Raw genomic sequence first — 12,107 nt, forward strand, 5'->3', positions numbered from 1 at the left:
TCTATCTATCTATCTAAATGTCTCCAGAGATATAGATATATCTCTATCTATCTATCTATATCTCTACAGAGATATAGATACATATCTCTTCAGAGATATAGATAGACAGATAGATAGATCGATAGATAGATAGATAGGTCGATAAATAGATAGATAGATAGCTGTAGATGCATGAAATAAGAGAGAGATGTCTGTATACTATGAAATTACATATACGATATTACTATTGATTACTGGGAATTAAATTATTCCTTCCTTTTTTAAGGATCATGATTGAATACATAATAAATTATTAATAGAAAATTAGTCATTGTATTATAAATGTTGTGAATAATTTTATAATATAATTAAACACTAACTACTAATTTAGTTGTTACTTTTATAACATTCCATTTGTATAGCTGTACATGGGAATGGGATTTTAGAATCTCTGCCATTCATTAGTGGCAATCCCACGATTCGACCTCCAGACCTAAGCTGACAGTTTTGGCTATGGCTTCTTTAATAGTCCGCCAAACATCAGCAATGCAAAGTCATGTACTCTTTCTTGCCTTGTCATTTACATCCAGGATGGTCACAATACAAAGGGGAAAAAAGTAAAAAACCACCTCTTGAACTTCTCAGTTTTATGCTTCTCTTTTTTTTTTTGCAAGCCCCAAGATTTGAACTAGGGTCCTAGGATCCTAGGGTTGGCTGTGGCAGAGATGCCAAGACCTGAATGTAAGCACTGTGTTTGGGCAAAAAAATAATAATTATTATAAGGCCCTGATTTGGAATTTGCAACATTTTTCTGGCAGGCCTTTTATTTGAACTGAGGGTCTGGATAACTCTGTGACACTATGGGTGAAGGGGAAAGGCTCATCGTCCTTGAAGACAAGAAATTCAGATAAGTTCCCAGGGCCTGAAATGAAGCCCAGCACTGGAAAAAAGTATTATTAATATATGAGATCTATTTTCGTGCATGGGTTTACTGCGTATGATCTTTATTACCCTTGTTTATTTAGTACTATTACCCATATAATAGTTCTTTTATTACATCATATCACATAGGATATATTTGCATATGGATTATACATCATACTGAGACCCAGGACTTTCAAAGAGAAGGAAAAAAAGTGTCAAAATTGGCTTCTTACTCCATGAATAAATTTTTGGCCATGCTGGGATTTCAAATCACGGACTACAATGGCCAGTCCATAAATGGGGTCACAGTCTTAGCACACCAGCCTCTGGCAAACTGAGATCCAGAAAGTTTTGACGACCTATGATCAAGCCATAGGAATGATCTTTCTCTCTCTCTCTCTCTCTCTCTCTCTCTCTCTCTCTCTATATATATATATATATATATATAGATAGATAGATAGATAGATAGATAGATAGATAGATAGATAGATAGATATAGATAGATAGATATAGATATAGATATATAGATATAGATATATCTATAGATATATATATAGATATAGTTATATAGAGAGATATATCTATACATCTCTATATATCTATAGATTTATAGATATATAGAGATACATATATAGATATATATAGAGAGATATATCTATATCTCTCTATATATATCTATAGATCTATAGATATATCTATAGAGATATATAGATATCTATAGATATATCTGTAGATATATATATATAGAGAGAGAGAGAGATCTATAGAATATAGATATATATCTATATATAGAAAGAGACATAGATAGATAGATAGATAGATATGTATATATATATGCATACAGAGAGAGAGGGAATGTGAGGATATTAAATTATATATACTATAACCAATTATTAGTTATTAAATTATGCCTCCATTTAATGAAGTATCATGTTTGAATACTTATAAAAGCATTAATTAAAAATTAGTCAGTATCCTTCCATTAGGGGAATCATACCGTGGTGCTAGAATGGAAGATATAAATCCAATAAATTTTCTGTGGCATTCTAAAATAGAATCATGACTTTACTGCAAAATTAATTGTTACTTGTATTACATTCCATTAGCATTCACATGAATATGAATGAGTTTTTCAGGATCTCCTTCCATTTGTGGGTGGCAGTCCTGGCTTTCAAACTCCAGGCCTGATTAGTTACTTTCGAATCCAAACCATTAGAATGACACCTTGAAGATTTCAGATTGTTAAAATTACAAAAAAGCACAAAAAGAAGACAAGAATCAAAGGAGCCAGGGCTTCTGCCTGTAATCCTAGCTCCTCACAAAGCTGAGATGTAGAGAATGACAATTTGAATTCAGCCGTGGCAGGAAAGCCTGAGACACTCTTATTTTTAAGAGATCACAGGAAAAAAAAACATGAATGAGGCTGTGGCTCAAGGACAGAGTGCTACCATTGAGCAAAAGGAGCTCAGGAACAGGGCCTAGACTCATAGAACAAACCTGGAACTGCCCTCCCTGCCCCCCACAAAAAGGAGGCAATAACTCTATATCTCTGTGTATGGATGGATGATGTAAGGATGATGGGCATTCAGCAGGTTGCCCATGCCCAGTCCCCCAACCTGGGCAAGCTGGAACAAGCCCTCAGAGAGTACTAAGTCTGAGCTGGAAGCTTGAACAAAGTATTCTTCTCTGCCATTTAATAACTGAAGCCTTAAGTTCTGGCTGAGGTGTCCAATCAGGACACCTAGCAGCCAGCCAATGCCTCCAGGGAGATCACAGTAACTAGACTGTAGGAGTTGTCAAAGTTTCTGGCTCCATATTCTCTATCCCTCTGAAGGATGTGAGCCTAGACCTCTGGGGCCTAGTGGCTATCACTCATTTATCATTCTCATTGCTGAGTCACAGTCTGGTCCAAAATCTTGGCAAAGATATGAAATAGCAATATATATGCCGAAAGGGATATGCCAATAAATCTCACCCTCATAACTCCCGTTAGAAGGGAGCTTATGTGGTGCGAATGTGGCTTAGTGGTAGAGTGCTTACCTAGCATGCACTAAGCCCTGGGTTCGATTGCTCAGTACCACAGAAAGAGAAAAAGCCAAAAGTGGCACTGTGGCTTAAGTGATACAGTTCTAGCCTTGAGCAAAAGAAGCTCAGGAACATGTCCAGAACTTGAGTTCAAGCCCCAAGATTGGCAAAAAAATAAGTGAGCCTGATGAGACATATTCTTCTGGGAATCAGAGGATGGCCGAGGTTATAGGTAAGAGGTAGGGTAGAGGGTAAGTGTTGGTGTTTAACCTCTGTAAGCTACTCGGGAGACTTAGATCTGAGGATCCCAATTGCAAGCAGGAAAGTCTCTATGAGACACTTTTCTCCAATCAATCACAAAAAGACAGAAGTAGAGTTGTGGTTTAAGTACTAGAGTGCTAGCCTTGAGCACAAAAGCTCAGGGATGGGATGGCATCCAGGCCATGAAATCAAACCCTAGGACTGGCACGCACTTGCACACACACACACACACACACACACACACACACACACACACACACACACACACACACACAAGATAGAGCATTTGCCAATCAGCCTGCACAAGTTCCATCTCTAGCAACTCAATATGAAAAGAAAGTGGGAGAAGGGAAGGAAATACTTGCTCCAGGAGGTGATATAAGCAGTGCCAAAATTCCACAGGAGTTCTAAGATGTGGATTCAGGGCAGACGGCCTCAGGCATAAGGTACAGCATGGGCAAAGTTCCTGAGGTGTAGAGCAGTTGGTGTGGGTGGAATGAAGGTTCTGTGGCTTCAAGCAAGTATGGCAGGACATTCAAGGCTGAGTCACAGGTAGGGCAGAGGGTGGAGTCCCACAGGGGCCCAGGGTGAAGATTAGCTCGGCTTTTTCCCAGGGACCCCATCCATTTCCTGTGGCTGGAATCGTATTTTTAACAGTTCCTGACCCTCAGACCTCCTTTGCATGTAGAAATCAGGGCAAACGCAGGGAAGAAGGCTTGCTTGACCCGTTGCAACAATGAGAAGTACAAGTTGTCATGTCTAAAACGAACTTTACAACTTTGGAGGGGGGGGAGGATTGGGTGGGGTGCCGAGGGGAGGCTGGGAAGGGATGGGAAGGGGAAACAAAGGAGGAGGCTACAATGCTTGATAAGAAATGTACTCATTATCTTGCGCATGTAATTTTAACCCCTCTGTACAGTATTTTCACAATAAAAAGAAAATAGAAAAGAAAAGCTTCTAGCCCAATGCCACCAGTGGCTCAACCCCTGTAAATCTTAGCTACTCAGGAGACTGAGATAGAGATCTTTTGAGAAGCCAGCTCAGGGGAGGAAAGTTAGTGAGACTCTTCTTGCTGATGAACTACTAAAAGCCAGAAATGGAGCTGTGGCTCAAGTGGTAAAGTGCTAACCTTGAGTTAAAATGTTAAGAGACCAGAGCCCAGGCCCTGAGTTCAAGCCCCAGTGCTGACACAGAAAAAGTAAAGAAAAGCTTTCAGGAGCTCCTAGTCCACTGTGGTGAAAGACTAGTCCTCAGAAGACTGAGATGTGAGGACCACGGTTCAAAGCTAGCCCAAGCAGGAAAGTCCGGGAGACTCTGATCTCCAAGGAACCTCAATAAAACCGGAAGTGGCTCTGTAGCTCAAGTGGTAAGCTGAAGAGCTTAGGGACAATGGCCAGGCCCAGAGTTCAATACCCATGACCAACCTCTTGCCTGCTTGTACCTCTGTGGCTCTAGGCAGAGTACTTTCCAGTGGGCCCCTAAGGGTCTCCCAATGTCTAGGTGTCCTACAAGTCTTGGGAGCAGCCTGTTTGGAGGCCATTGTCTACAGAGAAAGACATAGTACCAGAAAAGGGTGGAGCCTTTGGGCATAGAGATAATCAGAATGGCATCTGTCATGGATGTGATATGGATCTGAGTAGCAAATTGACGTCTCAGACCACAGTTCTGAGCCAGGAGGGGCAGAAGCTGCAAGATGTCATACCAGGTAATGCTCATTCATGAGGGTATCACAAGAGTGTGAATTTGTCAGGCACACCTTGGGCAAGTGTTGAGTTGGGCTCATGAAAGACTTGTAGGCTCAGGAATCCACAGCCAGCTGGCTGATGCTTGTAGCAGTAGCTGTCCCTGGAGTCCCAGGGCCCAGAGGCCTGCTTTCTTCACCAGTGCTCAGGGACACATGAAGGTCTGCAATCATGGGCCGACTACAAATGAGCATCCATAGTGCCCTCTCCTTAGTCCTGTGGCCTAATGCACAAATGGAGGGACTGGTTCCATGGAACTTACTTCCATGGCCCAGACCCCTCAGCCCAAGAAGGATTTAGGCAGAAAACACTTGATATGCCTGTAGAGTTTACTGTGACAATGCCTCAGGACTGCCCCCAGTTCTAGCTCAGCTCATCATTACCACCTTCCTGGGTATGTGTTTGGTGTGTGTGTGTGTGTGTGTGTGTGCGCGCGCGCGCAAGTGCATGTGCGCGCACACATGAACGCATAAGCACCTTGGTTCTAGGGCTTGATCTCAGGGCCTGGGCTCTGTCCCTCACATTTTTCATTCAGGGCTAGCACTCTACCACTTAAGCCACAGCTTTTCTTCCAGCTTTTGGGTGGTTATTTGCAGAAGAGAGTCTCACAGACCTTTCTAACTGGGCTGCCTCTGAATGGCAATCCTCAGATCTCAGACTCCTGATGAGCTAGGAGTATGAGAGCATGAGCTATTAGCATCTGGCCACACTTCCTTTCTTGGCTAAAACAGATTACCTCTCTCCAAACTGAGCACCCATCTACAGCTACCCCTCCTATACCTGGCTTCGGATGAAACATAACCTCCTCCCCTGAGGAAAAAGAATGGGATCAGGTTTGAGTTTTATGTTCTTCACAGTCAGAAGCTGGTGGAAGCCGATGTGGAGGTCTGAGATCTGGGCCAGGGAAAATAGATAGCTGTTAGAACAGAAGAGTGTAGGAAAAGACATCCATGCAGCTGGATGCCAGTGGCTCATGCCTATAATCCTAGCTACTCAAGGCTGAGGCCTATGGATCAATCAACATTCAAAGCTAGCCTGGGCAAAGTCTTATCTTCAAAGAATCACGAAAAAGATGGGAAGCGGAGCTACTCTAGTTCAAGTAGTACAGCACCAACCTTGTGCAAACAAGCTAAAGATACCTAGGATACCACCTAGGCTCTGAGTTCAAGCCCTGGTAAACACACACACACACACACACACACACGCACACACACACACACACACACACACACACACACACACACACACACACACATACACACACATCATTAGCAGGTGTCAGTGGCTCATACCAGAAATCCTAGCTACTCAAGTGGTTGAGCTCTTAAGGCAGCAACTTGAAGCCAGCCCAGGCAGGAAAGTATGTGAGACTCTTCTGTCTACTCAGCTACTAAAAAAGATGAAAGGTGAGCTATGGTTCAAGTGTCAGAGTGTAAGCCTTGACCAAAGAAAGCTCAGGGACAGTGCCAAGCTCTGAGTTCTAGCTCTAAGATTTTTTTAAAGACACCCTACACCCCATTCAGGCCATAAATTCTGATTTTGGTCTTCCTAGATCTCACCTCTGCTCCTGCCACTTCAACAGCACAAGTGGCCGGTGTGTGGCCAGCACTGGGTAAAGAAGTAAACTTACACAAGGGGGACATAGCCAGGTCAAGGATAATGCCCCAGAAAATTGAGGCACTGGCCATACCAGTCTCTCATCCCGTAGTTCTCTGGCCCTGGAGCTCAAAGTCTGTGCCTCTGTATTCTGGACATCTGGAATTGTCTAGAGGCCCTGCTAGCGTCGGAAGATAGACTTGCTGTGAAAAGATTTGTTGACATTTCCTAGCCATCGACCAATATTTTCAAGCCACCTTGGCCTCACCTCCCATGTAACCCCGGATCACCCTTGCTGGGTTAGCTTTCAGTCAGCTATCAAGCTCGAGTTGGTCAGAACAACTGGCAACCATCCTTCCCCCAACTCCACTGCCAGCTGGCTGGGAGTGGGACATACAGTACAGCCAGAGGCCCAGCTGAAAAAAAGGACGTTGCATGACTGACCCTGCCCCCCAGAGGCAGTGGAGAACATATGCCAGCTGGCCCTGCTGACACAGAATACTCTGGAGGTGGACAAAGATATGGATAGCAAAACTTGGGCTCCAAAGGAAAAGTGGAATATTTAGGTCTCTGACAATTTAAGACTCATTGTAGATACTGATACGGGGCTAAAGGCAAGGTTGCAATGGAGAAACGGCACCATCCGAATATAGGAATAGGCAGACAGGCACTCAGGAAGTGGACAGAGAAAAATGAGGGAAAAATACACACACACACACACACACACACACACACACACACACACAGACACACACACACACACACCCCAACGGGTAGCCCAAGGTCTCAGCAGTCCTTGAGCACATGAATATTCCAACCCCCAAGAAGATGGCAGTATTGTTCTCTGAACAACTGTAGACAAAACTCAGAGCCTCTCACACATCTGGAATGGCTCCAAACACAGCAGGACATTTCCTACTATACACACAGCTTTTTGCCAGAATTTGTTATTTTTTATTTCAGTTTTCTCAAGGCTAGCATTTTATTGCTTATACCACAGCGCCATTTCTATCTTTTGCTCGTTACTTTCAAATCAGAATCTAATGGACTTTTATTCTTGGTCTGCTTTCAAACCACAATCCTCAGATTTCATCTTTCTGATTAACTAGGATTAAAGACATGAGCCATCAGTGTGGCTTCTACTTTTTCCTCTATAGTTATCTAATGCACATACTTAGATAGCAATGTAAACCTGAGAGTATAGAAGCAAGATGTACAGTGATGATACTGTCCTGTCAGAAATTCAAGTTAGTAATGTAAATTTCTTCATAAGACCATAAACAAAAAATACCATGATACTGTGTAAGAGAACTCACTATTGAACATATGAGCTTTAAGAGCTTTCTAATAGATCCATTATTTATTGTTACCTAACATTATTAAAATGTATGAGGCATTAGTAAAATAGAAGTCCTATGCATGACTACATAAATTCATTGTTTTTTTTAAAGACACTTGTTTTCATCTAAAAAAGTAGGCCTGTCTATTGTCTTCATGTGATTTTGATGATTGAAGGTGCTTAGTGAGAAGGTGAAAATGTATTAGTAGTCCTAAACTATCAATTCTCAATTTTTCTTCTTGGAGAATATAATGATCAAAGCAATAGTTCAGAATCAGCAAGCAATAGTTCAGAATCATGCTTCCAGTGCAAGTGGATCACCAGTAAGAAATCCTCAATACCATTTTACACAAAGTTTTGTCACAGATACAATCTGCCTGCCTTCTCTAGCTGCTTTACTAGCTTGGACCTATTTCTTTATTGTACAGGAAAAGTGTGATTCAACTGATTTCAGTCAGATCTGTTACTATAATTACCCAGGATTTAGATTCTTGTCTGTAATTTGGTCAAAGCTATGTCTCTTTATGTAGGCTACTAAAATGTATTTACTAATTTCAAGTAAATACATAAGTTCTATTTCAATCTTTTAAAAAAATACAATTTTGTTTGCTCTATCAATTGATCAGAGTCATGGATTTTGTGGCTAGCTAGGTCACTGCACATCTCTATCTCTCTTCCTTTCTCTATTTCATGGTTCTCATAGATAATATGTTTGCTCCATAATTATCCTAATTTATTTTGCTTTTATATTTTTGGTTGCATCATTTCAACTTTTTGTTCTGCCACTTCCCAAATCATTTATATAGAAGGCATTATTTCATATTTTCTCATTCCTAGAATAAGATGCACATGAAGATATCACTGGTCCTCATTTTCAGCCTGTACCTTTGAATACGGAGGAACATCTTTCCTCTGTTCTCCATCAATTCCCTACTCTCCAGTTAGAATAATTTCAAATAGTAAAATTAGAAAAAGAGAATAAAAATCATGGTGAAAAAAGATATGCAGAAAATTCACCGGATATTTCTGACCAGTTCAACCAATGTGAACTATTAGGGAAATACATGGAAACCTCATTCCCACTGGCTCTCAAAGTCTCTGGTTAGTCAATTCTTAGGAAGATGAGGAACAGGATGAAAAAGTAAGGAATAGTATCAATTGCAAGACAAAAAATGGAGAAGGATCCAAGTAAATTTCTTCATTGGGCTACTGAAAATATTAAGCTTACTACAGTGCAGAGACTACTTTTCAAAAAGGCCACTCATGTGAATAATAGGGGATGATGATGAGTATACCCCTCTTCATCAGGGAGCCTACAGTGGACACTTAGACATTGTCCGTGAGTTGGTGACTCAAGTGGCAAATGCAATAACTGTAGATGGCTGGACACGTCTGCACAGTGTATATATGTGGAATAATACCAGAGTGGCTTCTTTCTTACTTAATCATGATACAGACACCAATGTCAACTAAAGGCCTCTTGACCCCCTTACATCTTGCTGTTGAGAATTGAGATAGCGAAGATACACTGGATCTCCTTCTGTTGAACCATTATATAAAACCAGGTGTGAAGAACAACTTAGAAGAAACTGCATTTGAAATTGCCCAAAGGATAAGTATTTACCACTACCTCTATGAAGTTGTGGGAGGCTGTACAAATTGTTCTCTTAAGTCCTAATGGTCGGGTTAAGTTTCTTAAATTTCAAAAATGCAAGTCCATCCTTTGTGTCCATACAAAATATTTCCACAATCCAAATAAGGGCAATATCTTTTTTTTTTTTTTTTTGCTCGGTCATGGGGCTTGCACACTGGCCCTGGGCGCTATGCCTGTGTTCTTCAGCTCAAGGTGAGTGCTCTACGGCTTGAGCCACAGCTTCACTTCCAGGTTTCTAGTGGTTTAGTGAAGATAAGAGTCTCAAGGACTTTCTTTCCTGGGCTGGCTTTGAACCATGAACCTTAGATCTCAGCCTCCTGAGTAGCTAGGATTATAGGAGTGAGCCACCAGAGCCCAGCAACATCAATACTTACTGTAAAAATTCATGAATTCCGTGGAATTCTTCAAAGTGAATTGCCTGCATTGGATGTCAAAATGTATTCAAGAGTTTTTGTTTATATGTATAATGATTTCTGCAAAGTTTGTGATTTTTTAATCAGAAATAATTTTAACGTATCTGTTGAAATGAGTAGTACAGAAACTAAAGTATTTCTGGTGCTTGTCTGAAAAAGAATATTTTAAAATATTCTATATTCTATGTTTGTATAATGTTCATAATTTATTTTATTCTTTCCTAGATATACTTTGAATTCTATATTATTTTATAATACATAGGTTCATTAATGTGTCCTTTCAGATTGTATTCGATATAGAAAGTCTTAGATTCCTTTTTTTCCTAGGTCCTAATATTATTTTTCTTTGGGATAAAATGACAATTTTGTCTAATTTCAAAAGTTTTGTAAAGTTTATGCTATGTAAACGCCTTTCTGAGGTGAAGATTTAATACACTAATGTCAAACTAAATTTAATTAAAAGGAATTACGTTTGTTGTTACATTTGTTATTTTGTAATCAACTTTTTAATAACTGTTTTTCATTTCTTGCATCTGAAGAATGAAAAATATGGAATACTTCACAAATTTTCATATCATCCTTGTGCAATTGCCATGTTAATCTCTGTAGTGTAATTTGGGAATACGTGCTGCTGAAGCATGTAGTATCTTCTAAATTTAAGTAGTTAATGATGAAATCTTTATACAGGCTTATATCCATGGGTGCCTACTTGGAACAAGGAATCCTTATTGTTCCTAACAATGCTATTATTTCCCTAAAATTCTGTGAATAGGGGAAAAATTATATGTTCAATTAATTGCTCACATTTGCAATTTTTTGTCAATGACAATTTTAAGTCTTTTTCATTTGGAATTTGATCATACTTTCAATAATTTGTAGCTAGGTCCAAAGGTGATGGCTTTTTCAAGTACTTATTGATCCAACTGACTTAGGTTTGTGAAGCTAATGGATTCAAAGTAAGCCTTGCTTACGGGCTACTTCTAACATTCTGCAGCTGACATTTTCCCAAATGAGGTCTTGCTGGCACAACTGTCTACCTGACCCTTTACTCTTCTCCCATGTAGGAACAGACAAATCAGAATATCTTACAATGACAGCATAGTTTGTTTTACTTGAATAAACCTAATCTTAGTTACAAGGATCATAGAGAGATGAACAGTTCAGTCAGAACTGTTCAGACTACAAGGTATTTTATCAAAATATAATTGTTTATTATATCTAACATTTCAAAAATAGCTAAAGCCAAGAAGATGAGAAATTGATCATATGCATAATTACTTAATGTCCTGGCCTGTCTACCATCCAACCAGGCAGGAACTTACCCTACTGCATTTCTATCACCAAATATTTTCATAGTTGCAGGAGAAGTCCAGATGTTTCTCCTAATTATTAGGCCTTAAATTGGTAATGTTTTAATCACAGTGTTTTCTCTTGCCTCCAGCCTGTAAATCTACAAATGGTAAAGCTTTAGGTCCAACTCTATCAAACACTGAGGTAGAGATAATGGAATAATACTTTAAAACAGAGTTGCCTTTGGTACTGTAACCACAACAGAATAATGCAAAACATGTGTCTTTTTCTTATATTATATATAGTTATATATTTTATATTTATATGTGCTGATTTTATATTTCACACAGTGAAACTTACTAGAATTTGTTGATAATTTCACAAATACATTAATATTTATTTATTCCAATAAATAGAATTGGAATACAAATAATTAGGTTTAAAATGTATATTAGAATATAAAAAGTATCAGCGCAATGTCTTTGGTATAAACTTGTGATACATTCTAACTGTTCTTGGTCTTCTGAATTCACATGGTAAAAAAAAAAAACAATGTTGTTATCCACTAATCTAAAAGGGATTTTACTCTGCTTCTCTGTTTATTGTTTTAACTCGCTGGTCCCAAACTGTTTTTCTCCATATTTCTGAAGCATTCCTACTAATTATTCCCAAATTTTGCTGATAAGATGTCTAACAAATATTATTCTTCTGCATGACACAATGATTCCTAGGATCCCAGGTCCCAGTTACCGGCATCATCAGATAACAGAGGCAAGACTTCTCACCAAGGTCCATATAACATGCCAACACAAAGTAATTGAAGATCCATCTCAATTTCTAATTTCCTATATTTCAGGGCCCCAATTCCTTGAGATGCAGGAATT

The 12,107-nt window shown here is 39.5% G+C and overlaps 1 pseudogene; it reads right to left on the bottom strand.

Annotated features, from left to right (window-relative positions):
• Positions 1–10,476: 10,476 nt before the first annotated feature.
• LOC138829884 (U6 spliceosomal RNA) lies at positions 10,477–10,573 on the bottom strand (annotated as a pseudogene).
• Between the last annotated feature and the right edge of the window lie 1,534 nt (positions 10,574–12,107).

Source organism: Dipodomys merriami, unplaced genomic scaffold (assembly GCF_024711535.1).
Source record: "Dipodomys merriami isolate MVZ:Mamm:240054 unplaced genomic scaffold, mDipMer1.0.p SCAF_1779, whole genome shotgun sequence".
NCBI lineage: Eukaryota > Metazoa > Chordata > Mammalia > Rodentia > Heteromyidae > Dipodomys > Dipodomys merriami.